This window comes from Gymnogyps californianus, chromosome 4 (genome assembly GCF_018139145.2).
Source record: "Gymnogyps californianus isolate 813 chromosome 4, ASM1813914v2, whole genome shotgun sequence".
In the NCBI taxonomy this organism is placed as follows: Eukaryota; Metazoa; Chordata; class Aves; order Accipitriformes; family Cathartidae; genus Gymnogyps; species Gymnogyps californianus.
Genome location: NC_059474.1, coordinates 65,984,322 through 65,990,457, shown reverse-complemented (window position 1 = coordinate 65,990,457; position 6,136 = coordinate 65,984,322).

Here is a 6,136-nt window from a genome sequence, read left to right as displayed (position 1 = left end):
GCTGCTCCTGGGGTACAGGAGGGACCCGAGTTGATCTGCTTCATCAGCGAAGCAGCCAGGCAGGGATCAGGGTGCAGAGCAGGGGGCTCCCCCTAGCCCAGACCCAGACCCCAGCTGTACCAGGATCAAAGCCTTGCTCAGGACCCACCCCCCAGATGCTCTAGGGCAGCTCATAGCCAGCCCTGCAGACTGCTTCCCACAGGGCAAGCCACATCAGGCTTTATCCCCCTGGATTCTCTATGGCATCCCAGGCCAGGGCTGCAGCCAGAGCAAGCTGCTGTCCCCTGACTTGTGGATCCTCTGGGGCCGGGCTGTGCCAGGGCTGTCACTGGCAGCATTCTGGACATGGGGGGGACACACAGTTACAGTACCAGCTCCCGGCCCTGAGCTGCTTGTACCCCCTCAGACACCTACACTTACCCACAACTGCACTTCCCCGGGGGGGGGGCCAAACCTCTGCAACCCCGCGGGCTCCTGCTCCACCTGGGAAGGGGAAAAAAAAAAAGAAAAAAAAAGAGTTTTCACACACAGAGCCCGGCTCCCCCCGCCACCGGCACCTCCCCGGCTGGGCACAGCCCGGCTGTGCCGGAGCCGCCCGGCGGGCACCGGGATGGGGGGCCGGGGACACCCCTGCCCTGGTACGGGCACCGGGCTGGAGGCCGTGCGCTACCCCCGCACCCCGCCTGACCCCCGCTACAACCCCCGGGGGGGCACCCGCTGCCCCGGCCCACAGCCCCCGCGCTGGGGGGCTCCCGCCCCGCCACGCACAGCCCGAGTAAGAGCCGGCCACCGACAGCCGCTGCCCGCGGTAGGCAGCCGGGCCCCGGACACACCGGGCCCGTCGCAGCCCCCGTCGGGGCGGGTAGGAAAAGAAGGGGCAGGGAATGCCCCGCAGTCAGCACTCACCTCCCAGCCGGCGTGAGCAGCCGCGCTCCCCAAGCGGCGCCCGCCCGGCCGCCACCGCGCCGCCGCCCGACTGAGCGTCCCCCCGCCCGCGGCAGGTGCGCGGCGTTGCGGATCAGGTGGGCGGGGCCGGGCGGGGCCGCGCAGCCTGCGCGGGGGGAGCAATTAACCACAAACAGACAAGGCAATTAGCACTGGCTGAGCCGCGGGAGCCAGACACCAGCCCTCGCTACGTCCCACCCGGGGACCGGGAGCCGCTGTCACCCCGCGAGCAGCGGCGGGGCCCAGCCCGGGCCCTGTGCTCCGCTCCGCGCACCTCCCTTAGCCCCGCCGGCCGCCCGCCCTGCCCCGCCTCTGCTGCCGAGCAAAGCCAGGGACAGAGACATGTCTGCTCCCCCCAGCAGTGCCCTCCCCTCCCCGCCCCCCACGTTCCCAGGCAGGTCGAAGCACACACAGGTCTGACTGACAGCGACCCGTCTCCGACACCAGAAATTAACTCGGGGGTGTTTGCAAACACTCTGAGGGGCTCCCAGCAACGGGAGACAGCGCACCAGGTGTGTGCCGCGGCCGCTCAAAAGCACGCGGTTGGGGGCGGCTAGCTGGTCGTGGAGGCTGCGGCAGCGTTAAGAGCCCGGCTGTGTACAAAGGGCCTCCTGTGCAGCTGGGGGGGAACCTGGAAGCGTCTCCCCATACCTTGTGTGCTTGCATGCACAGCCTGTACCGTGCTGCTGGCACTGCCCTGCGCCCTGAAGCTGGCAAAGCGTCAGTAAGAGCACACAGAGATGCTGCACACGTCTGGAAAGGCTCCGTTTCAGTCAGGGGAGTTGCATACCACCTCCACAAGCTCACCCAGGAGCCCTGGAGAGCAGCCGCACAGGCACACACACACAGAACCACTGCGCAGGAGGGGATCCTCTAGGTAGTGCCGGAGGCACCCGAGGCAGGCGTGCTGCAGCTCACGGTGCAGCAACTTAGCCAGGGCGCAGGCAAGAGGTGCCCCCACGCAGGCAGAGCGGCCGGCGGAAGGAGAGCAACCTGCTCCACAGCACACCACCTTTCCCACGGGGACACGGGAAACTGCAAGGCGCACCCCGAGCAGCAGCTCAGGCTCAGTTCTGTTGGGGCGGTCTCTTAATTAAAGGCTAATGCACTGTGACTGTTAATATGCTGGATGGTGGCAAAAGCACAGCTAATGCAAGCCTCTACTGAAAGTCTTCCTACTTTTCCAGAGTGGTTACCTAGACTTTCAAGAAGCACTTTTGCCATTCCTTCCTTTTTGTTTCACCTGGGGCAAAGCAGTCGTGGTGTGCCTGCATGAAGTACCGGAAACTAAACCAGACGGTCCAGTTTCACATCCCACAGTTACTAATGGACAAACTCGATACTACTTATTTTCTTCCCCTGGGCTTGGCTTCTAAGCAGCTCTGCATTTTAGAAATCCTCTATGCAGAATGAGCCGCGAGAGCAGTGTCAGTCGCTAGAGGGCATCAGGGAAGAAGCATGCTGAAGAGGCCCACTTGCTTCTCAGCTTACATAGTCCAGCATATGGAGGACAAAGAGTTCTCCAGAAATGCCTTACTGCTGCTGCTGCTGTTTGCCCACAGGCAATTCCCCCATGACAGGACATTTCTGCACAGGCACAAGGTTACAGCAATTTAACAGTGGGAAGGAAGCATGTCGGTCCCTGGTACCTATTAGAACAGTAATGAATGGATGTAAAAACTGAAGTGTATCTATCAAGTTGTCTTTGCCTCTCGTTTGCATTTGTGACATTTCACAGTGCAATGCTTGCCACCTATGCTGCTTCAACTCCCTCCCTGCGACTTGCTGTCTCAAAGAAATCAGACAGCTGGGAGGCAAAGTACGACAGCAGATGCGAAGCGGGGTTGTTAGAAGGAGCTTGTGGGAGAGACCGCTCTGACAAAAGAGCAGCATTTTTACACAGAACAACAGATAGAGTAACTTCTCCTGCTGCTTACGTTGTCCACTTCACCATTTCCAGTGTGGCTAGCAAATGGGATTACATGTGCGTCAGGCCCTTCAGCATCTCTTTTCTCTCCTCAGCTGTGGACAATTCCTGGAGGACTGTTTTCTCCCCCAGGGTGATGGGAATGCACGCCACTGAGTGAACACAAGTCTGCTGGAGGTACAGTTCTGCGACAGACTCATCTTCCCCAAGTGCCGCCACAACCAGCAGACTGGGGCTGGCACAACTGGCAGAGTGGTTAGGTGCAATTTCACCAACATGGGTGGTAGCAGCTCTAGGGACTGTTGTGTCCACCGATAGTAAACAGAGGTCTTTCTTAAATATTTCCTAGGTATGTTAATTTTCAAGTATGCAAGGTTTTGGTCTAAAAAGCAAAGTAGAGGCAAGACACTTGTAAGACAAAGGACGGCAGGGCTGCGGAGGAGTATACTCTGAGCCTAAATTCAGGAGGAGGGAACCCATCAGTGAAACGCAGCCCACTAAGCAGCAGGGAACCTGCTAGGAAACCTGCCACTCAAGTAAAATGTGCGATGTTAACATAGTGGTGATTTAAGTGGTACTTTTCTGGGACATGGATGAAATCATTTAATGTGTGAATGTTCAGCCTTACAGGGGGAAGGCCCATCATGTTATTTTCAGGGCTAATGGGACAGACCAAAGGGACTCCTGAGAGATTTGCATCTGATGCCAAGCTGTAAGTACTGTACAATACCATGCCAGCCTGATCTGCAGCTCAGGAGTAATTCCTGGTGAGCATCATATCGAACAACATTAGATTAAGGCTCCACAGCCCTTCCTAGTGTTCATCACTTCAAGTCTTTTAATAGCAATTACTCATACAAAATGTGTTCTCTTCTCCTCTTCCTAATAAATTATTATTATGGTTTTTAAACATAGCCTCCAAGTTCTGGGGTGAAGGTGCAGAGCCCTTTTCACCTCTGAACAAAGAACGGGCAGACCCAGGGACCTCGCTGTGGTTGGTGTGGCAGCTGCACAGATTCCAGCTTCTGTCCCGGTTAATGGACAGCTGGGGTGGTGACCTTCTGCCAGATTTAATATTAAACAGCACATGCAAATGCACGAAAGCTGTTTGGAAGCATTGTCTGGTAAGGCTATACCCCACTCACAATGTGTATAACATCTCAGGGTTCATATATTGTGAACTGACCAAAGGTCAGTTGTGTGATATGGGTGTGTCACACATCTGATTGAGCACAAAACACAAGTCTGAAAGGTTGAACTCCATGTTTAATCAGTTACTAAGTATTTTTGTGATATGGTGTCCAGAGATACATGAGGAAAGCTTTATGAATGCTTGTCACACACTCTCATCTGACAAGCAGCTGGGGCAGGCATGGCCTTGAAAACAGTAAGATAAATAATTTATTAGGGTAGAATTTATTAGAGAGTTTTGCACTCACTTCCATGGGCGCAGGTTTTGAGCCCCGCAGCAGTACATGAGCCCTGGGTTCATCCGATTCCCTTGGGAGCCCTGAAGTAACAAAGCCCACGAGATGGCAGAGTCTGCACTGTCGTCTCTGCTAAAATCTGTAGTCTTATCACTGAGGAATCATGTTCCTACACTGTCTTTCTTTTATTACTGATTTTAATGTAAATAGCTCTGTACTATCTTTATACAAGACTATCAAGCATCTCAGCAGCTAGCAGAGTTGGTAACACAGTCCCAGCACCCTCACTAGTACATGTGCTCTAAGAGAGAAAACTTCACAGTGAAATTAAATAACTCCTGGTCACTTTGCGAAACTGCAGAAAGACAGGCTGAATACCTTTCACTCAATGTTTCAGACTGTAATGCAAGCATGAGCTGTGGCTTTTCTTTAGCTAGTCTACGCCATGTCTGAAGACAGGAACAACTGTGTATTGACCCACTCAAAAATGATCTCAACGATACCTGTGCCCACAACTAAAAAAAGAAAAACATATTGGGTTTTAACAGTAGTGCAAATATCTGTGAGAACAAAACAACTATAGTTTTTAATCTCCATTTTTTTGTTGTTGTTTTGTTTTTTTTCAGCATAAGTGCCAGTCATGCTGAGAGCGATAGCTGCCTCTGACTGCATCCTGCGCAAATGCTCTGGTTTTTCCTGACTCACCTGGGAATAGCCCAGATCTGCTACTATGAATGGTCTGCTGAGGTTTCCAGGCCAGACTGCAGATACGCTCCCTGAATGAGATAACTATTTTTGCATCTATTTGGTTATATGTGCACCTTCTCAAATGCTACTGGGACTATGCAATGGTCTTCACTAGCTGCTAGGATGCTTATAAGTCTTGTATAAATACAGTACAGAGTTAATTATGCTAAAATTACTGATAAAGGAAAGAACAAGATCCCAGCAGCACAATTCATGAACGGTGACATACTTACCCATCCCAGGTTACAGCCAGCTAAAAAATCTGGACTTGTGATGTTCTGACCTGGACAACTCTTACAGGCAGCCTTGGTGTCTACTAATTAGTGATGAGTCTTGCTAGGAAAACAAGAGCATAAAGCTCATGCTTTTAACTGGAAACCGTCTGTAATGTGTGCTCTTCAGCGTCCCTCTGCCAAGGAGAACAATTGTGACCGCATGGGTTCATGCTCTTGTCAAAGCGCTGGCAGAGCGCTCCTGCAGGATGATGCCTGGGATGCTGGCCAAGCGCAGGCAGCCCAGCTGAACTGAAGGAGTCCCTTCAAGCATCCCGCAGAGCCTGGCTGACCTCATCTTCAGGGTTACTGGACTCAGAAGCTACAGCTGTCCAGGCAAGCAAAACCGTGTCAGGGAAGCAAATGGGAGAAGCGGCGTGCCCGTCATCAGTGCCACTCCAGATGTTAGCGCAGCTCCTGGAAAGCTGTGGCCTGCGCTGCCCAGTGGGCCCAGCTGGGCAGACAGCATGTGCCAGGGACCAATGCCCCTACCTCATATAACGAAGGCTGCCTCAGCTTTGGTTCCCTCCATAGCATCAATTACATGCCCACATATTATCCTGTGAAAACCCCGCTCTGATGGGCTCAGTACAGCCTTTGCATTATTGCAGGTATTTTGAACTGAATGAAAACATACCAAGGTAGTACCCGTCTGCAGGCCACTGGGGGAGAAGACTGCACAACCAGCTGTGTGCCTCGTCCGACATGCCATGCTGGCATTCATCACATCCTGCCAGCTCTGCCAGACTCAGCCATCGCTGCGAGCCTCTGGCAGGTGGAGATGCTATACTTCATTCAAATGTCACCGCTACTGACGT